Source organism: Schistocerca serialis, chromosome 6, assembly GCF_023864345.2.
Source record: "Schistocerca serialis cubense isolate TAMUIC-IGC-003099 chromosome 6, iqSchSeri2.2, whole genome shotgun sequence".
In the NCBI taxonomy this organism is placed as follows: Eukaryota; Metazoa; Arthropoda; class Insecta; order Orthoptera; family Acrididae; genus Schistocerca; species Schistocerca serialis.
Window position 1 is genome coordinate 752,478,161 of NC_064643.1, and position 22,844 is coordinate 752,501,004.

Sequence of the window (22,844 nt, forward strand, 5' to 3'; positions counted from 1 at the left end):
CAGAAGTTAAGTCCCATAGTGCTCACAACCATTTGAATCAAATACGTCAACGGGCCACAATTGTTTGCGACCGGTTTGAAGAATGTAGTGGACAGTTCCAACGAACGATTTGGCCACCCAGATCGCACCACGCGAACCCCATGGAACATTTACGGGACATAATCGAGAGGTCAGTTGATGCACAAAATTCTGCACCGGCAACACTTTCGCAATTATGGACGGCTACAGACGCGATATGGCTCAATATTTCTACAGGGGACGTCCAATAACTTGTTGTGTCCATGCCACGTAGAGTTGCTGGCCTACATCGAGTGTGTGTGTGTGTGTGTGTGTGTGTGTGTGTGTGTTTGTGTGCGCGCGCGCGTGTGTGTGTATCTTTTACAGAAAGTTCCAAGTGTCGAAGGTTCAAATGGTTCAAATGGCTCTGAGCACTATGGGACTTAACATCTATGGTCATCAGTCCCCTACAACGTAGAACTACTTAAACCTAACTAACCTAAGGACATCACGCAACACCCAGTCATCACGAGGCAGATAAAATCCCTGACCCCGCCGTGAACCAAGTGTCGAAGGTCATGAAAGCTGAAAAGGGAGTGACACAGGGTTGTAGCCTATCCCCGACGTAACTCAATTTATACATTTAGAAAGCTTTAAAGGAAACCGAGCAGAAAACTGGAAAGAGACTTAAAAGTTCATGGAGAAGAAATTGAAACATTATGGTTTGCCGATGACGTTGTAATTCTCTCAGAGACGGCAAAGAACGTGGAAGATACGTTGAACAAAACAGGTAATGTCTTGAGAAGAGGTTATAAGATAAATATCAACAAAAATGCAGCAACGGTACTTGAATGTAAAGGAATTTAATCAGGCGTTGCTGAGGGAATTAGATTAGGAAATGACGCAGTAAAAGTTGTAATTTTTTTGTGTTTGGGCAGAGAACTAACCGTGAGCAGTCGAAGTGATGGGGATATGAAATATAGACTGGCAGTAGCAAGAAAAGCATTTCTGAAAAAGACGAACTTCTTAATATCGAATAACAATTTAAGATTTAGGGGGTGTTCTCCGAAGATACTTGTCTGAAGCGTAGCCCCGTACAGAAGTGTAACGTGAACGACAAACAGTGCAGATAGAATGAGAACAACACCTTTTGAAATGTGGTGGTGTAGAAGAAGGCGAAAGACTGGTTGGGCAGACAGGATAACTGATGAAGAGGTACTGAATTGCATTACGAAAAAAAGAAATGTGTGACGCGCTATGCTTAAAGGGAGCGATGCGACACATCGTGTGTCATCAAGAAAAGGAATCGTCGACTTGAGAATGGAGGGAAGTGTGTGTGTGTGTGTGTGTGTGTGTGTGTGTGTGTGTGTGTGTGTGTGTGTGTGAGGGGTGGGGCGGGGGGGGGGGCTGGAAGGGGACGGATTTTGGTTTGACCACAGAAAGCAGTTTCAGGTAGATGTAGGTTGCACTAACTATGCAGAGAAAAGAATATTGCACAGGGGTACTTCAAATCAGTCTTAAGACTGACGACCACAACAACAACAATCCTGTGTTTATGGGGCTGAGATGGTAAACCAGTCCAGCGTGGAAGATGCTGCAGACTCCTTGGAAAACAAACTAAGAATTTCTGACCTTAGCGGCCAATTCTTTGTGCTGAATTTCTCCACAAAAGGCAATTTTATTGACCATTTCTCAAAACATTTTTTATAAGCGTGCGACTCCCCCTGACTGTACGTAAGTCTGTAGTTCGTAGCGAAAGCAGTTTTTCAAAACACAAGCTGATAAAGCGTACGTTATGTCAACATTTCCTCAGGTGAAATTGCGAGGACGAAGTCATCTACAGCCACCGAACGCGATACCATGAAGTCAGTAGATTCAGATTCTGTTTTGAATGATTTTGCAAAATTAAAGGCTGGAAAAATTTCAATACAACGTTTTTATCGAACGGAAAGATTCTCATTGCATATACTGAACAGTTGTCGGAATTATACATAACTTTATTAATAGAACGTTTCTCTTTCGCGGCACAGGTAAATTTCTGTTTTCGTTTTCAGTTGTAAGTACACAGATTTTGATTGTATCAATTTTTAGTTACTTTCAAGACAAATTTTGTAACAATTAGGTACTTACTGGTTAATTTTCTTCACAGGTAACACACTACTTACGCAGTAACAATGTCCTTTATTTAACACGTTTCCTATGGAAATTGAAATAATTCGCAAATTATATAATGAAAGTCCCATTATTAAAATAAATAACAAATTTCATATTTTAATCCTTTCCAACCACTTTAGTAGACACCAAGTATTTGCTAATGGTAGAATAGAACAATTGGTTTATTTATTTCTGCTTTTCCTAAGAGCTTTTGAATAATTTGGGAATTACGTTAAACGGAATTAACTGTTTCATCTTTTCATATTTAGCACTGGAATAAGATTCGGATATTTATTTCTGTTTCAAATGAATATCGACGTAGCACTTTAAAAAAAAGAAAGCATCTACTCCACGATCACTTGATTTAAATTTATTTTTAAAGTCTTAGCAAGAACCCGATAAAAAGCAACAAATGTCTAGGGAATGGGAATGATGAGTCGATTGTGCGAAAAAATGTTCTCGGACCGGCCCTCTGTACAGAGAAAAATTATTTAAGCTGATATGCTTTCTAGACATACTTGTAAATTGCAATCCATCGCCACTATTCTCTACACAAATGTGTACCACAATATTTGTAACTTGTAACAATATGTAATCCTTCACTTACAATGCGTCTGAGTTCTAGCAATCATTTTTCATTGGATTCTATTTCTCTTACAATCTTGGTGCACATTCTTAAAGTAGTCGTTCACTTTTACAGTTTAACATTTGTAGTTTCAAGCTCATTTTGAAGCGGTTTTATTTATCATGATATCTGGCTACAGTTTTTAGTTTTTCCCTAATACCAGCATGGCTTTCAGATCTTACGTTTTTCGCTCATAATAATATACTCGGTTCCCAAAAATAATGCAAAAGCTACATGTCGACAATCAGTTACCGTCAGTCAGATGAAGAGCAAAAGGAAGCATTATGTAACCCGTCACTACGGAGAAACGAAGTGTTCTGGGGTTGAGGTCCGTACAATGAAACGAATAGGCGAAGCGGCTTCCGTGTGAAAGCCACGCAATCACGCATGCATAGCTGCGCAGTTGTATGCCTGGGAGATTGACAAGCGGATAAACACGACCTCGTAAGGCGACAGTCGGTGACCTCCAGTGAGGCAGCGGGACTAGAATGTTTGTGCTAAAAGCACGCACGTCTCAATTCCAAGTTCCGCATTGCGTGTCGTACTGAATGAAGTAGTACAGGCCTTAGAACGCACTTCGAAGGCAACAGGTTTGCCAGATGAACAGTTTTTCAAGTGACCATTTGCGAAGAGCATTCGCCGGTATCAATTGCCATCACCTCTCAGTACGATCTGGCTGTTGGCGTGCCATTACATATCATAAGTTGATGTACATTTCATTTAACGGAACCTCAGGCATATTACAATTACAGAAAAGCGGTTAAAGACAACAAAATTCATTAAAGAAGGGAAGTTTAGCGGAAGTACATTTTGTGCATAACTTTAAAAATAGAAGGGGGCACCCGGGTTTGAACCGGGGACCTCTCGATCTGCAGTCGAATGCTCTACCACTGAGCTATACCCCCACGAAATGTAGAGGGATTCATTAAGTGTTAATACAGTTTTCTCCAATTTGTATAATAATGTATAAGAAAACTTATTTGTATTATCAATGATATACTTTCATAACTACGTGTTTAACTTTGAAGGCGCTGAGATATCAGCTCCACACACGAGATTATTAACGTAAATACACATCAGGGGAAAACGGACAAATTTCGACGTTGTGACATCAGCAACGTAAACAACAGCTAATTTCGACAGTTGCCGCACGTGACAGAGGATGCACTCGACCGCTGGTTACGAATGCGCTAGCGTCTAGAGCACGGAGGCGTTCAGTGGGTGACTCACTGCGTAAGTTTCCTAACCGAAATAACTCGACCTGAATCCAACTACACTTACAAACAACGATGACGGTTGTCCGGTGCACACGAATATTACACGGTGACGGTTAAGTCAGTCTGCGTTCATTATCATTCTTTATCTCAAGAGAACACATATTCCGAGGCCAGTCAAAATAAGTGATATCTGGATCTATCGAAGAAAGAATGTGAATATCGTTTGAGAAAGATCTAATAGAGAATCTCAGAGCAGGAGGTATCTCGGTCTATCAAAGAAAGAAATGTTGCTACACCAGTGAGAGTCAAACAACTTGCTGCAATGACTCAAGAAAATTTTGCGGTTGTGATTTGAGGGTCAATCTGTCAAGTAGAAATTTTTCCGGTGGTTCACTATTACCGACATGAAATCGTTGCGTAATAATACTGTTTTTCTAGATCACAGAAGGTACTATATTCAGTTCTGAACAACAACTGATGTAGCACATGAGCAGAAGCACAAAATAGGATAGAATGCTCCAATTTTTTTGGGTGCACATGTTGATCAAAACTTTAATTGGAAGAAGGGTATTACTGAGCTTCTCAAACGATTACGTTCACCTACTTTTGCTCTTCTGATAATTGCTAATCTTGGAAACAAACAAATTAACCTCGTGACATACTCCACTCAATAACGTCTTATGGAGTAATATTCAGGGGTAACTCATCACTTCGAAAAAAAGTATTGAACGCACGAGAGCGAGCATTATGAATGACGCGAGGTGTCCACCCACGGAAGTCTCGTAGACCCCATCAAGTACACGGGCTTTTTAACTGCGTTGTCATAATACATGTTTCCGCTAATGATATTCGTCATAAATAATCCATTCCAATTTGAGAAGCACAGTGATGTCCATAGCTACAACGTTAGACGGGAAAATGACTTTTACTGCTCACTATTAAACCTGTCATGGGCTCAGAAAGGAGTTCATTATGCAGCAGCATCAGTTTTTGATGATTTGCCCAGTACATAAAACGTCTGACAGGTAGCAAAACAAGCTGTAAATCTAGCTTAAAATCATTTATCCTGGACAACTCCTATTCCATCGACGAACTTCTCCTTAAAAACTGGTAGCCAGTAAAGAATATAAAAATAAAAAAGTAAAGCAAAACGTGAAAGAACTTGTATTTGAGTGTAGTTCCACAAGTAGGACTAAAAAATGTGTTCATTGAATTTTACACTTCTCGTTTCGACACAAAAATCGTTCAAATAATCTGTGGAACACGTAACGTACTAAGTAAATAACTAAGTAGTAAATAAACCCACTAGGATCATAAGAGATGGAATTCACAGACTAGTGAACAACGTAAGCCGTCAGTATATCCTTTGAAATTTGACGTCATACGATACGTAGATGATGCCTGAGACGTTTTTGTTTGTATGAGTCAGTTAGAGATGATTGCATATGTTGTGTTGGCAGAAGAGCCAACACCGTGTTACTAATAGAGGCCGAAATGCACCGTTTTAGCTCACGCAGGCTGGCGTGAGGAGGGAAGAACTATACTGACGTGAGGTCTGGAACATGACAAGGAATTAAAATGCAAAAAGCGGACATAATTAGTTTGATCTTTTACTTTAATCCATTAATGATGAACGTCGCTCTTGACGGTACATGATTCACAATATTATCTGTTCAGAATACATAGTAATTATAGTACTTAATATGGCGCCTTGCTAGGTCGTAGCAAATGACGTAGCTGATGTCTATGCTAAACTGTCGTCTCTGCAAATGAGAGCGTATGTAGTCAGTGAACCGCCGCTAGCAAAGTCGGCTGTACAACTGGGGCGAGTGCTACGGAGTCTCTCTAGACTAGACCTGCCGTGTGGCGGCGCTCGGTCTGCAATCACTGATAGTGGCGACACGCGGGTCCGACGTATACTAACGGACCGCGGCCGATTTAAAGGCTACCACCTAGCAAGTGTGGTGTCTGGCGGTGACACACAGCATACTTTTATAATAAGTAATTGTTTCTTGCGAGGGGTGGCTTAAATCTGCAGCTTACATCTCACTAGCGAAGATGGCGACCCAGTGAAGGGGGGGGGGGGGGGGGGGACTATGTTGTGGACTTCGTTCTGTACCAAAACACGTTTCTTTTATGAAATAGTGGTGACAGCCTGAACCATAGCCTAGCCGGAGACCTAGGTTCGATAGGTTATGGATTGGGCGACCACGAATGGATAACGACAAAAAGCTATTTTCTTTTTCCAAACGAAATTTGCGGTACCGTAGCCCAGGGCCTAAGTTAGTTTGGAAGGTGATCGTTTTCTTGTGACTAGCAAAGCCGATGAAAGTGTTATGACGATCTTTTTCCTCTGCATACTTTGTAAATTTTATAAGTACGTTTGTAAGAGGTCCATGACTAAGGAATTTTTTGTTAGCGCACTCGAGCAGATGTAATTTCGATGGATTGCTCACGCGCTGCCTGCGATATGTAAGCTATAAGAGAATCTCAGACCAAAGAACAGTGTTGTATGCAGTAGGAACTGTGTGGCAGTAGGAGTGTGTAGTAGCTAGAGTCGTGTGAATGGAGTTGGCTGGACCGGTCGTGGGGAGCGATGGCGGAGCCTGAGCGATATAATATAAGGTAAAAGCAGCCTCGCGCATATATACTATTGTTATATCAAGTCCCATGTAAATGTTTAAAAAAATCTCTTAATAATAATCTTTCTCATAAAAAGTAACTTTTGACAATCATTCATCTCAATTTAAGGAATTTACTAATTTCTCCAATCCATGGTCATCCCGATTATTGTAAAGAAAAATCAGTTGTTTCTTTGTATACATGACAAATCTATCGGCCAGCATTGCACTGGGCTGTGCCAGAAAAATTTCTTATAGGGGCACATATATATATGCGTTATCTGGCGACTTCATTGAGGTAAGATTTTTTTCATTTATTCAGAATGAATTTTCAGGGCCATGACGCAGCACTGCTGACGTCCAAAATTTACCTGTTTAAACTCACAGTCAATTATTGAAAGATTATAAGTGAGCCACAATTTTATTGAGAGGTTAGTCACATTGTGTTATTGGTAGGTTACGGAATTTTTTATTGGGAGGTTACGCTGAATGTGAATGATATAAATAATTATATTTTTACTGTTGGGAGGCTTCGGAATTTTTCTGTTGGGAGGTTACACGTTTACGACCCTGTCCAAAGTTCCTTTTGTCTGATTTTATTCTAGTTTTCAGTATGTTCTAAGGCACGAAAAACAAGAATATTCCCGGCCCAAAAACCTGTGCTCCCAGAAGGTCCCGTTAGTTTGTCGAATTTTATTTTGCTCATGTGTTTGTGATGTTAGTGAGGTCAACCGTTGGTCGTTTCTGAAGGATCGTATCTCTTCCTTGTTATCGACGTCTTCGGTCTATCAGCGCCGCATCGCGTTGTTGACTAATCCCAAAGCGCTTTCCCTTGATCGCGGTGTTATTGGTCGCGCGCGAATTTCACTTTGATCATGACAATGCTTTCCATCACTTCGCCAGTGAGTCGAACCTGTACGAGTGGGTTGATATACTAGCGAAATCAGTTTAGCGGGCCTTTCCGTACTCGCAGTGCTGACGGCGACAGAGGGCTATAACGGAGCTGCTGCGTCACAGCTGATGAAAGCGCGCTCGCCGCTTGCCACGTGGGAGCCCACGTGTGCAGTCCAGGTCCCCGTGCACGTGCAGACGGACGTCACAACTCGCTTCGCGGCCGCTAAGCGGCTCAGAACTGAACCTCGGCGTGCCTCTGTGTTTGCCCAGGGCTTGTCTGCTGTGCCTCCTAAGCCGCTCTGTATAGCTGGCTGGCTCCCTGCTGTCATAAACACGACGCCTCGTCCCAGACCGAAGGCGCGCCATTCACTTTGCGGAGATACTGGGAGCGAGCCGGGCGGTAGCGGCATGCGCCACATAGCTCTCGAGTGGATGAAGCGCGTCTACTTCACAGCCTTGCTCTCTACCACCTCTATGCTGAAGTTCACATCGACTCCCTTGTACGTGGACAAGCCGAACTTAGTGCTTCAACTTTTTTATTGATAATTCCATTAAGTCTGCTTCGTCAAGCGAAATGGAAGCCACACAAACAGCTCACATCAAAAGTAGGAATGAAATGGAAACAAGCAGAGGGCAAAAGCTTCATAGAGCTCCACAACCAGAGCAGGATGCACCCACCGTACCTGGTACATCACTCCCTGGTCTGCTTTTAACTCTATTTTTAGCCTATGGCCCACTGTACAAGGCAAATGGTTCTTATTAACGTTTAAAAACCCCTACGTCTACGTGATTACTTTGCTACTCACAATAAAGTGCCTGGCAGAGGGTTCAATGAACCACCTTCAAGCTATCTCTCTACCGTTCCACTCTCGAACGGCACGCGGGAAAAAACGAGCACTTAAATTTTTCTGTGCGAGCCCTGATTTCTCTTATTTTATCGTGATGATCATTTCTGCCTATGTAGGAGGGTGCCAACAGATTGTTTTCGCAATCGGAGGAGAAAACTTCTTCTTCTTCTTTCTTGGCTCTACAGCTCATGATGAGCCTTGGCCACTTCTACAATTTACTTCCAAACTGGTGATTGAAATTTCATGAGAAGATCCCGTCGCAACGATAAATGCCTTTGTTTTAAATGATTGCCACTTCAATTCACGTCTCATGTCTGTGACACTATCTCCCTTATTTTGCGATAATACAAAACGAGCTGCCCTTCTTTGTACTTTTTCGATGTCACCGGTCAGACCCACCTGATGCGGATCCCACACCGCGCAGCAGTACTCCAGAGTAGGGCGGACAAGCATGGTGTAAGCAGTCTCTTTGGTAGACCTGTTGCACCTTCTGAGTGTTCTGCCAATGAATCGCAGTCTTTGGTTTGCTCTACCCACAGTATTATCTATGTGATCGTTACAATTTAGGTTATTTCTAATTGCAATCCTTAAGTATTAAGTTGAATTTACAGCCTTCAGATTTGTGTGACTTATCGCGAATCGAAATTTAGCTGATTTCTTTTAGTAGTCATGTGAATAACTTTACACTTTTCCTTATTCAGGGCCAATTGCTACTATTCGCACCATACAGATATCTTGTCTAAAACATTTTGTAAATCATTTTGAACATCTGATGACTTTACAAGACGGTAAATGACAGCATCATCTGCAGACAATCTTAGACGGCTACTCAGATTGTCTCCTATGTCGTTAATATAGATCAGGAACAATAGAAGGCCTATAACACTTCCTTGGAGAACGCCGGATATTACCTCTGTTTCACTCGATGACTTTCTACGAACTGTGACGTTTCTGACAGGAAATCACGAATCCAGTCGCAGAAGTCAGGCGATTCTCCGTAGGCACGCAGTTTGGTTACAAGACGCTTTTGAGGAACGGTGTCGAAAGCCTTCCGGAAATCTAAAAGTATGGAATCAATTTGACATCCCCTGTCGATAGCACTTATTACTTCATGAGTATAAAGAGCTAGATTGCACTGAGGCAAGTAATTTGAAGGGAGGAAAGGAAGATTGGGTTTAAGGCCACGTCGACGTCGAGGTCATTAGAGACGGAGCACCAGCTTGGTTTGTGTCAAGGATGGAGAAGGAAATCGGCCGTGCCCTTCCAAAGGAAGCATCGCGGTATATGCCCGGAGCGATTAAGGGAAATCACGGAAAACCTAAATCTCGAAGGCTGGACGCGGGTTTGAACTGTCGTCCACCCGAATGCGAGTCCAGTGTGCTAACCACTGCGCCACCTCACATGGTACAAATAATTTGGTATAAGACACATGAGGCCGTAAATATCGGGAAATATCTCAAAGGTGGACGACAAATGTAGAAAATGTGACGTCGGAAGACGTCTTACCTCGCCGCATGTGCAGCGACTGGGTTTGTCAATTCTACATTCGATAGCTGGGGGCAGTGCTACACATCGCTTCGCTAGACAATTCTGTTTTCGAACACCTTTTGTAAATGTGTTATGTTGTGAACGTAGAAGCTACAAAATTATTGTCATCTCTGTAGCCAAAGAAAAGCTGTTACTATTTTGTGTCTCTTTCCTTTTGTCCGTTTTTTTACAGACTTTAATTAGTAAAGAACAGGAAGGTCATTTACTGGTAGCGATGGAATTCGGAAGGTAATAAGTTTATTTACTTGTTACACGATGTGGAAGTTTTTTTGCACTGCACTTGATAATTACTCAGCGGAGAATGTGATACCGGTAAAAAAAATAATGAATGTTACCTTAATGTAAACACATAATTGTCTTACGCAGTGGAAAAGAAATACTGCCTTCCAGACGCACGGCTCGAAACCTGAGCCCCCCGAGTTAAAGTGGCACACAAGGACCCGGAGCCACAGCAACGGCAGTACTGACTTAGGACGACCAGGTGCGACAGACCGGCAGGCTCCACCGCTGCTAGTCTGGTGACGTTACATTTTAAACATTCGTCATCCATTTTTGAGTTACTTCCCGACATTTGTTGCCGTGTCCCCGTGTGTCTTATATTAGATCCTTGACTCGGCATCATCTGCGTCGTTTTGGGGGTTTTTAAACGTTAATTATAATGCTACATATATGTGGTGGTCAGAGACAGTCGGAAAAGTTCGTAAAGTTATTGCAGGGTAGGTGCTGAGAAATAATTGTTAAGAAAAAACTACGACACATTGCACCGTTTCCAAGTTAGTTTTGACATTAGCCAATCGGGCCACTGCGCACGCTAATTCATGCAGCCCAACAGAGAGGGTGTAGCCAAACACGATCTTCGGATTCCTAAAAGCGAACCAGAGAGAGACACGAAAATTGGATATGGGGGGGTGGCAGTAAGGATCAAACCTTGAGCCAAAGGCTGAGCAGTCTCACGTGATATTATTTACGCTATGAGAACAAGTGACACAGGTTACATCTGGCTGGCAGCTTGAACCTGCACGCGCAATGGCCCGATTCGCTAACTTCTATGCTAATTAACTCGGCCGCGCGGGATTAGCCGAGCGGACTAAGGCGCTGCAGTCATGGACTGTGCGGCTGGTCCCGGCTGAGGTTCGAGTCCTCCCTCGGGTATGGGTGTGTGTGTTTGTCCTTAGGATAATTTAGGTTAAGTAGTGTGTAAGCTTAGGGACTGATGACCTTAGCAGTTAAGTACCATAAGATTTCACACACAATTAACTCTGAAACGGTGCAACGTATCGAATTTCTCACCACAACCTACCCTGCAACACCCTTACAAGCTTTTCAGACTGTTAAGCTGTGCTGAGAAATTCGATACGTTGCACCACTTCCGAGTTAATTAGCATAGAAGTTAGCCAATCAGGGCGTTGCGCGTTCAAGCTGCCCGCCAGATACAACCAGTATATATATATATATATATATATATATATATATATATATATATATATATATATATATATAGCATGAAAGGAGACCTTACTTTTGGGATTACCCTCATATATTATTCTTTTCCTTCAGCGTTTTTCCCGCGTGTCTGCGGGGTCCGCTACATGGGTCAGTTGTCTCCATTTCGCTCTACCACGGACAGCATCTGCGTGGACGTTCACGCATTTAAGGTCTTTAGGAATCGTATCAGCCCAATCTGCTTACGTCGTTCTTTGGGTCTACTGCCGACGACTTCATGTGTGTAGCCCGCATTGGCATTAGAGTTATCACCGGCCCGTAAAACATGCCCAAACCATCGAAGACGACTCTCACGCATCTTGTCTTGGATCGGTGCAACACTGAACTGTTTCCTAATGCTGTCATTATAAACGCGATCTAACTTAGTGAGGCCCGCAGTCCACCTTAGCATCTTCGTTTCCATAACACTTAGGCTCTGAGCACTATGGGACTTAACATCTATGGTCATCAGTCCCCTAGAACTTAGAACTACTTAAACCTAACTAACCTAAGGACATCACACAACACCCAGTCATCACGAGGCAGAGAAAATCCCTGGCCCCGCCAGGAATCGAACGCGGGAACCCGGGCGTGGGAAGCGAGAACGCTACCGCACGACCACGAGATGCGGACTCGTAACACTTAGTCGGCGTTCTGTCTCGGCTGTAGTGGGCCAGCACTCACAACCATACAATGCGACTGGTCGGACGACAGTGCGATAGATTTTTGATTTTAAATTATCTTTCATCCTGACTCCGTGACTCCGGCTGTTGTTCAGCACTTCATCCAGGCTGCCTGAGTTCTGGTGTTGACCTCTTCGGTGATTCGGCCGTCAACGGTGATCGTGGAACCAAGGTACTTAAACTTACTCGCACGAGTCAGATCTTCACTATTAATCGTGGTGGTTCTCATTTTATGTCTGTCTGATGTCACGTACTCGGTTTTCTTCAAATTAAGGCGCAAACCGTGTTGCGCCAACCGGTCACTCCATTTTCGAGTTTGGCTCTGCAGAACAAGCTTGTTTTCTGCTGCCAGCATCACATCGTCAGCATAAAGTAGGGTCCATGGTAATGGCCGCTGCAGGTGAGCTGTCACACTGTCCATTTCAAGAATGAACAGAAGTGGTGATAATGCAGAACCTTGATTGACGCCGACTGTGATGGGGAAGTCCTCGGATAGTCCTGAGGTTGTGCAGACATAACTTCTCGGCTGTGCATAAAGCAACTGCACCCAGTTAATAAGCTGCTCTGGCACATCATGCTGTCGGAAGTGCTAGCCAGATGAGACTGTGTGGCACTCGATCAAAGGCCTTTTCGAGATCCAGGGATGCTAGATGCAGCGGCTCTGCTTTCTCATGATATTTTCCCACTAAGAGTCTTGCTGCACGAACCGCATCAGTTGTGCCGCAGTTCTTCACAAATCCAGCTTGGTTTCTGCAAATCTGTGTGATTTTACGGATCATTTGGTCCAGAATACGCTCAAAGATTTTCATGGCGTGGCGGAGAAGTCGAATTGGACGGTAGTTTGTGCACTCAGCGGGATTTCCCTTCTTCTTAAAGATAGGCACGGCGATGCTCTGCTGCCAATCGGTTGGTGGTTGGTCAGTGATCTTGTTGAAGATATATATATAGGTATATAGCATGAGTCACTAACTATGGCCACGAACAAAAATTTCGAAACTATGACAGCAGCTGAAAAGTTTGTGGGACAAATGTTGCATGGGACAACGGGAGTCCATAATATGACGTTGGTTTTGTGTTCCAAGGTGGTGTCGCTTCAGAGATATGAAGATCAGCTTTGTTTCTTTAAATAGGATGCTATAGTTTGGTACTTATTTTCTGACAGCAACTATCAAGACCAATCCAATTATGTGTAACAGTAAGGTCTTTGAAGATCAACGAAGGCCAAAAAGGTGGCATGAACGTCCAAGTACAGAAGGTGTTCGAAGTGACGACCACTGGTATCAATGCACTGCTGCAATCTTCTTATCATGGATTGAGTGGTATTCCTTATCACATCGGCATTTACTGAAGCATATGTTCTGACAATTCTCTCTCATATATCGTGCAAATAGTAAATATTCGGCGAATACGGCGTATCCATCTAACGTGCCAGTGACATGTAAACACCATACGACGGTTTCGCAGTACAGCACTAATAGGAACGGTAAGGCTAGTATCGTCGAATCAAGCGAATGTGAATGATGTAATCCTTCCAAGAAAAAGTCGATATGCTTCTCATTTACGGAGAATGCCAACGAAATTCAGTGAGTGCTAGAGACTTATACGCTGATAGATATCCTAACGTACTCACTCTACAAGTCGTACATTTAAATATAAATATGGTAAATTGAGAACAACTGGATCTTTAACGCATCGGAAACATATCCGGCAAAGGAAAGTTACTAACGAGGAAACGGAAATTAGTACTCACGGCACTGTGGCTCGAGGTCCTTGTGTTAGCTCTCGTCAAATCGCAAGGGAATCTGGAATGAGCCAGAGTAGTGTTGTTCGTGTTCTGCTTCGCCATAAATATCATCCTTACCACATCAGTCTCCACCAAGAATTAACTGCTACGGACTGTATGCATCGCATTGAATTCTACCGACGGGCTCAACTTCAGATTCAGAGGGATGACACATTTATTAATTTGATTTTATTTACTGACGAGGCTACATTCACAAACCATGGAAATGTTATTGGGCAACTGAAAAATCCTTGTTGGCTGTGGCAAGTTGCACACCAAAAACCGTGATCGTTGAATGTATGGTGCGGGATTCTGGAGTACAGAATTATAGGTCGCTATTTCATCGAAGGAAATTTTAATGGTAGGAAGTATGCCACATTCTTGAAAGAAACATTAAGTCTGTTATTGGAAAAAATACCTTCAGGAACAAGGAACAGAGTATGGTATTAACAAGGTGGGTGTCCGGCACGTTTTTCGCTGATGGCTAGAAATGAATTGCAGGGACAAATCCCAAATCGCTGGATTGGGCGCGGAGGAGATGTGTCGTGGCCGGCTCGTTTCCCAGACTTGGCGCCTCTGGGTTTTTTCTTGTGGGGATTCGTAAAAGACACTGTTTATAAAGGCGTTCCAACTACACCTGAAGATATACGATAGAGAACTGTCAGAGCATGTGCTTCGATAAGTGCCGATGTGATAAGGAATACCACTCAGTCCATGAAAATAAGATAGCAGCACTGCATTGAGACCAATGGTCATCACTTTAGACCCCTTCTGTAAATGGACGTTCATGGTACCTTTGTGACCTTCAAAGACCTTACTGTTATACAGCACTGGATTCTTCTCGATAGCTGCTATAGAAAATAAGTACCAAACTATAGCATCCCGTTTGAAAAAACGAAGTTGACCTTCATATCTCTGAAGCGACCCGACCTAGCAACAAAAAAACCATCATATTGTGGCCTCCGTTGTCCCATGTAACTTTTGTGCCACAAACTTTTCAGCCCCTATCATACTTTCCGAGTTATCCTTGGTGGCACGTGTGTGTGTGTGTGTGTGTGTGTGTGTGTGTGTGTGTGTATGTGTGTGTGAGTGTGTGTGTGTGTGCGAGAGAGAGAGAGAGAGAGAGAGAGAGAGAGAGCATTTTTACCTCTGAGTTGTTGTTTTTTCTTATATTAGTCTCGTGTGTATGAATTCTGATAATACTTGTTCATGTTTCAACTCAAGAAACATAATGACGAAGCAACAGTTATCTTTTGTAAGAAGAATCTCCTTCCCCATGTGCGTCGGCCCTGACTTCATTTTTGTGGCTAGCAAAGCGCATCCATTTCTAACAGCGCAGGCGGCGCAAGTGGAGGACTCTTGGAATGAGAGGGTATTCGGCAAATGGGCTGGCCTGCAAGTTCCAACGACTTAAATCCTATCGAGCATGTATGCGATGCTTTGGGAAAACGTACTGCAGCACGTCCACATTCACCAACGACCATCCAGCCGTGGAACTACGCCGCAGAGCCAGCATTGAAGGGCGTGGTGATCACGGACCCCATTAAGAACCATGTCCCGCCATTTCTAATGTCCAGGGGACTGTCATATTAACCGCAGTGAGTTCAGTTTAATTACTGTCTTTCAATAAGAGTGTCGTTTTTGTTCGTCTCATGGCGTATTTCTTTCAGTTAAGTAGTGTACTAAACTGTAGCAGCTCTTTTTATCTGTGGTCCAAGTTTCATCGAACCACGTAACTTGGGCAGTGACTCATCATGTCAATGTTGCTTTCATCCCTAAGTTCTACTCACCATTGCAGATTGTGTTCGTACCCCAACACATCCTACCGCTACTGAATCGATCCAAGGTCACAGTTTTGCCGTGTAACATTGCAAGCACAGGTCTGATCCACACATTTATGTGAATACTGTTTCGTGTAATGTGCATGGTTGCTCCATCGGAGGAATCGTAGAGTAATGTCAGTCCAACGGCCTTCTTTCATTCATTTATTTAACCATCCCTACAGAAAGAGTCCGTCGTAGTAACCAATGAGCCAAGGGATAGAAATTACTCAGGTAGAGGCCAACAGTGGGCGAATACCACATCCTCGCTCGACTATCCATACAGGAGATCACAGAGCTCACTTAGAGACATGCAGTCAGTTATTTGACCTGTCTCCATTACCGAATCGAACCACATAGGTTGAAAATACGCGGGGCCTTCAATAAGTAATGAAACACATTTACTTCCTCTGCAGATTTCGATTGAAACAATTCGGAATTGTTTGTGAGACATCGTAGTATATTCTCGCTTTAGCTGCTATAGTTTTATGAAGTTCCAATTGGTGGCAACGCTATACGTAGCTTTCAAAATGGGTTCTGTTACGGAGGAGGGTTCCGAGCAAAGAGCTGTCACTGAGTTTATTATGGAGAAAAACTAAGGCATCGCAGACATTCACAAGCGCTTGCAGAATGTCTACCGAGACATGGCAGTGAACAAAAGCACGGAGAGTCGTTGGGCGAGGCGTCTTTGATAATCACAGTAAGGTCGCGCAAACCTGTCCAACCTGCTGCTAGTCGGCTGACCGCACACAGCTGTGACTCCTGCAATGTTGGAACGTGCGGACACTCTCATTCGAGGTGATCGAAGGATAGCAATCAAAAACCTTTCTGCTCAACTGTCGATAGTGCTGGCACACTCGTCCACCAACTGGAGTACTCAAAGGTGTGTCCGCTGGGTTCTTCGCCACCTGACAGAAGACAAACCGAGCAACGAAGGACCATCTGTGCGGAACTGCTTGCGCATTGCGAGGTTGGTCGTTATAGTTTTTTGTCGAACGTCTTCACTAGAGACGAAACATGGGTTCACGACTTCGAGCCAGAAACAAAACGGCAGTCCATGCAGTGGCGCCACACCACCTCGCCTCTGAAGAAAAAATTCAAAGCCGCACCCTTAGTGACTAAAGTCGCGGCAACGGTCTTCTGGGACCGTTCTTTATTCCGTTTGATGTCCTTTCTCAAGGTGCAGCGAGCAGATGTCCTTTCTCAAGGTGCAGCGAACAGATGTCCTTTCTCAAGGTGCAGCGAGCAGCTCTAAAGTGTGTTCTGCTACCCTTTAAGTCAATTACTTGTTTTGCGGCTAGTGCTTCGGCACATCGATTATGCTGAACTAGGGCATATGGAGATTTTTAACTCTCCAGATGTGGTTGGTCCAACGTTCTACATCCCACATGAAATAAACAGTTCTCCTAATATGCAAAGATCAGCACATTCCTCAAACTGGGGAACTATCAAGAATGGGGTTCCACAAGGGTCAATCTTGGGTCCTTTGTTGTTCTTAATGTATATTAATGACTTGCCATTCTATATTCATGAAGAGGCAAAGTTAGTTCTCTTTGCTGATGATACAAGTATAGTAATCACACCTGACAAACAAGAATTAACTGATGAAATTGTCAATAATGTCTTTCAGAAAATTACTAAGTGGTTCCTTGTAAACGGGCTCCCACTGAATTTTGATAAGACACAGTACATACAGTTCTGTACAGTAAATGGTATGGCGCCATTAATAAATATAGACCTTAATCAGAAACATATAGCTAAGGTAGAATATTCAAAATTTTTAGGTGTGTCCATTGATGAGAGATTATTGGAACAAACACATTGATGATCTGCTGAAACGTTTGAGTTCAGCTACTTATGCAATAAGGGTCATCGCAAATTTTGGTGATAAACATCTTAGTGAATTAGCTTACTACGCCTATTTTCACTCATTGCTTTCATATTGCATCATATTTTGGGGTAATTCATCACAGAGGAATAAAGTATTTATTGCACAAAAGCGTGTAATCAGAATAATAGCTGGAGTCCACCCAAGATCATCCTGCAGACATTTATTTAAGGATCTAGGGATATTCACAGTAGCTTCTCAGTATATATACTCTCTTATGAAATTTGTTATTAACAACCAAACCCAATTCAAAAGTAATAGCAGTGTACATAACTACAAAACTAGGAGAAAGGATGATCTTCACTATTCATGATTAAATCTGACTTTGGCACAGAAAGGGGTGAATTATACTGCCACTAAAGTTCGTCACTTACCAAATAGTATCAAAAGTCTGACAGATAACCAACAAATATTTATGAAGAAATTAAAAGAATTTCTGAATGACAACTCCTCCTACTCCATAGAGGAATTTTTAGATATAAATTAAGAAAAAAAGAAAAAACAAACAAACAAACAAATTGTAAATTATTTTTTTTAAAAAGTTATATTAACTTAATTATGTTGTTAAATTAACTTAATTATGTCATGTATTGGAAAATCTGACTGGTTCCACATCATTACGAAATATCGTATTCATGATCCATGGAACTAGTATTAATCTAATCTAATCTAAACGCTGTTTTCAAGGAGTGCAGCTTCACTACAAGGTTGAGAGTAGTGTTTGATGGCTCTGTCACCACTTCCACGGGAGTTTCTCTCAACGACATGTTGATGGTCGGTCCCACGGTCCAGCCAGACTTACTTTCCATTGCTTTAAGGTTTCGCTCCTTCAACGTGACCTTGTCAGCTGACATAGCCAAAATGTACACACAGGTGTCTCTGCATCCTGGGGATAGTGATTTCCAAAGAACTTTGTGGCGTGAATCTCCATCGGATTTGGTGCAGGAATACAGACTATGTACAGTCACGTATGGAACCGCTCCTGCGGCCTTCCTGGCTACAAGCTGTCTTCAGCAGCTAGCTCTGGAAAACCAGGACAGGTTTCCAATAGCAGCGCGAGCATTGATGTCCAGTTTCTACGTAGACAACTTTTTAGGGGGCGGGAGGTGTCTGCTACGGAAGCTGAAGCTCATCTACTGCAGACTCAGTTAACATAATTACGAGCCCCTCGCGTAGGGAGGATTTCCACGGAGGAAGTGGTGTTCGAACAGTCAGCGGGTTATGGAAACCATTCCAGTGCAACACAGAGAAACGTCCTTGCCCTGCCACGTTACTGGGGAACAAACAAAAAAAAAAAAAAAAAAAACCTTGTGTATATACTGGCATCCTAATTCTGACACCTTCCAGTGTCAGGTGCAACTGAAGAGTCGTCAGGTGACTAACATTACAAAATGTAATGTCTTGTCTGTAATAGCATCAATCTACGACCCGCTGGGACTGCTAGGCCCAGCAGCAGTGAAATGTAAACTGTACACGCAGCATTCGTGGCAATCAGACCTTGACTGCGATGAAGCTCTTCCATCCAATTGTGAGGCGTGGCCAGAGGAATGTTACATTCGGAATCTCGAGGGCTTTCGTTTTAGTTTTGTTTTGCTTTAGGGCGCAAAAAACAGCTCGGGTAATATGCGCCCAAGTCAGAACTATAGAACATGAGGACAGAGAGGAGTTTAAAAAAACGACTATACGTCAGTCCCAATTGACATAAGAGAAGACAGTTAAACACAGGCACGTGGAAAATGGGCTAAAAAAGACACCATACGGAAACAGAAGTCCAAAACTAAAAATTAAATGGCCTTCACCATATTGCTTTGTCGGATAAAAAGTAAAACGCGGTCGACAGCTCGCGTGTCATTCGCTAAAACGGCCGACAACTCAGATGGCAAACCCAAGCGGGGACGTGAACGGTTAAAAAATGGGCATTCAATCAGGAAGTGGAGGACAGTTAAAACTCGATGGTGAGTCTTCATCGGAGGTGAGGGTATCATTTGGAGTGCCCCAGGGAAGTGTGGTAGGTCCGCTGTTGTTTTCCATCTACATCAATGACCTTTTGGATAGGGTGGATATCAATGTGCGGCTGTTTGCTGATGATGCTGTGGTGTACGTGAAGGAGTCGTCATTGAGTGACTGTAGGAGGATACGAGATGACTTGGACAGGATTTGTGATTAGTGTAAAGAATGGCAGCTAACTCTAAATATAGATAAATCTAAATTAATGCAGATGAATAGGAAAAAGAATCCTGTAATGTTTGAATACTCCATCAGTAGTGTAGCGCTTGAGACAGTCACGCCGATTAAATCTTTGGGCGTAACATTGCAGAGCGATGTGAAGTGGGACAAGCATGTAATGGCAGTTGTGGGGAAGGCGGAAAGTCGTCTTCGGTTCATTGGTAGAATTTTGGGAAGATGTGGTTCATCTGCAAAGGAGACCGCTTATAAAACACTAATACGACCTATTCTTGAGTACTGCTCGAGCATTTGGGATCCCTATCAGGTCGGATTGAGGGAGGACATAGAAGCAATACAGAGGCGGGCTGCTAGATTTTTTACTGGTAGTTTTGATCATCACGTGAGTGTTACGAAAATGCTACAGGAACTCGGGTGGGATCCTCTAGAGGAAAGAAGGCGTTCTTTTCGTGAATTGATACTGAGGAAATTTAGAGAACCAGCATCTGAGGCTAACTGCAGTACAATTTCACTGCCGCCAACTTCCATTTCGCGGAAACACCACAAACATAAGATAAGAGATTAGGGCTCGTACAGAGGCATGTTGTTGTTGTTGTGGTCTTCAGTCCTGAGACTGGTTTGATGCAGCTCTCCATGCTACTCTATCCTGTGCAAGCTTCTTCATCTCCCAGTACCTACTACAACCTATATCCTTCTGAATCTGCTTACTGTATGCATCTCTTGGTCTCCCTCTACGATGTTTACCCTCCACGCTGCCCTCCAACACTAAATTGGCGATCCTGATGCCTCAGAACATGTCCTACCAACCGATCCCTTCTTCTAGTCAAGTTGTGCCGCCAACTTCTCTCCAACCCTATTCGATACCTCCTCATTAGTTATATGATCTACCCATCTAATCTTCAGCATTTTTCTGTAGCAACACATTTGTACAGCTTCTGTTCACATCTTGTCCAAACTAGTTATCGTCCATGTTTCACTTCCATACATGGCTACGCTCCATACAAATACTTTCAGAAACGACTTCCTGACACTTAAATCTATACTCGATGTTAACAAATTTCTCTTCTTCAGAAATGCTTTTCTTGCCATTTCCGGTCTACATTTTATATCCTCTCTACTTCGACCATCGTCAGTTATTTTGCTCCCCAAATAGCAAAACTCCTTTACTACTTTAAGTGTCTCATTTCCTCATCCAATCCCCGCAGCATCACCCGATTTAATTCGACTACATTCCATTATCATTGTTTTGGTTTTGTTGATGATCGTCTTATACCCTCCTTTCATGACACTGTCCATTCCGCTCAACTGCTCTTCCAAGTCGTTTGCTGTCTCTGACAGAATTAAAATGTCATCGGCGAACCCCAAAGGTTTTATTTCTTCTCCATGGATTTTAATACCTACTCCGAATTTTTCTTTTGTTTCCTTCACTGCCTGCTCAATATAGAGATTGGATAACATCGGGGAGAGGCTACAACCCTGTCTCACTCCCTTCCCAACCACTGTTTCCCTTTCATGTCCCTCGACGCTTATAACTGCCATCTGGTTTCTGTACAAATTGTAAATAGCCTTTCGCTCCCTGTATTTTACCCCTGCCACCTTCAGAATTTGAAAGAGAGTATTCCAGTCAACATTGTCAAAAGTTTTCTCTAAGTCTACAAATGCTAGAAACGTAGATTTGCCTTTCCTTAATCTAGCTTCTAAGATAAGTCGTAGGGTCAGTATTGCCTCACGTGTTCCAATATATCTACGGAATCCAAACTGATCTTCCCCGAGGTCGGCTTCTACTAGTTTTTCCATTCGTCTGTAAAGGATTCGCGTTAGTATTTTGCATCCATGACTTATTAAACAGATTGTTCGGTAATTTTCACATCTGTCAGCACCTGCTTTCTTTGGGATTGGAATTATTATATTCTTGTTGAAATCTGAGGGTATTTCACCTGTCTCATACATCTTGCTCACCAGATGGTAGAGTTTTGTCAGGACTGGATCTCCAAAGGCCGTCAGTAGTTCTAATGGAATGTTGTCTACTCCCGGGGCCTTGTTTCGACTCAGGTCTTTCAGTACTCTGTCAAACTGTTCACGCAGTATCATATCTCCCATTTCATCTTCATCTACATCCTCTTCCATTTCCATAATACTGTCCTCAAGTACATCGCCCTTGTATAGACCCTCTATATACTCCTTCCACCTTTCTGCTTTCCCTTCTTTGCTTAGGAGTGGGTTTCCACCTGAGCTCTTGATATTCATACAAGTGGTTCTTTTTTCTCCAAGGTCTCTTTAATTTTCCTGTAGGCAGTATCTATCTTACCCCTAGTGAGATAAGCCGCAACATCCTTACATTTGTCCTCTAGACATCCCTGCTTAGCCATTTTGCACTTCCTGTAGATTTCATTTTTCAGACGTTTGTATTCCTTTTTGCCTGCTTCATTTACTGCATTTTTATATTTTCTCCTTTCATCAATTAAATTCAATATTTCTTCTGTTACCCAAGGATTTCTACTAGCCCTCGTCTTTTTACCTACTAGGTCCTCTGCTGCCTTCACTACTTCATCTCTCAAAGCTACCCGTTCTTCTTCTACTGTATTTCTTTCCCCCATTCATGTGATTGTTCCCTTATGCTCTCCCTGATACTCTGTACAACCTCTGGTTTAGTCAGCTTATCCAGGTCCCATCTCCTTAAATTCCCACCTTTTTGCAGTTTCTTCAGTTTTAATCTACAGTTCATAACCAATAGATTGTGCTCAGAGTCCACATCTGCCCCTAGAAATGTCTTACAATTTAAAACCTGGTTCCTAAATCTCTGTCTTACCATTATGTAATCTATCTGAAACCTGTCAGTATCTCCAGGCTTCTTCCATGTGTACAACCTTCTTTTATGATTCTTGAACCAAGTGTTAGCTATGATTTAAGTTGTGCTCTGTGCAATATTCTACCAGGAGGCTTCCTCTTTCACTTCTTACCCCCAATCCATATTCACCTACTATGTTTCCTTCTCTCCCTTTTCCTACTACCGAATTCCAGTCACCCATGACTATTAAATTTTCGTCTCTCTTCACTATGTGAATAATTTCTTTTATTTCATCATACGTTTCTTCAATTT

The 22,844-nt window shown here is 42.8% G+C and overlaps 1 non-coding gene across 1 annotated transcript; it reads right to left on the minus strand.

The window, feature by feature from the left end:
- Window positions 1-3,609: 3,609 nt before the first annotated feature.
- Window positions 3,610-3,681, minus strand: Trnac-gca (transfer RNA cysteine (anticodon GCA)). The gene has a single exon. It is a non-coding gene; the product is annotated as a tRNA-Cys (tRNA).
- Between the last annotated feature and the right edge of the window lie 19,163 nt (window positions 3,682-22,844).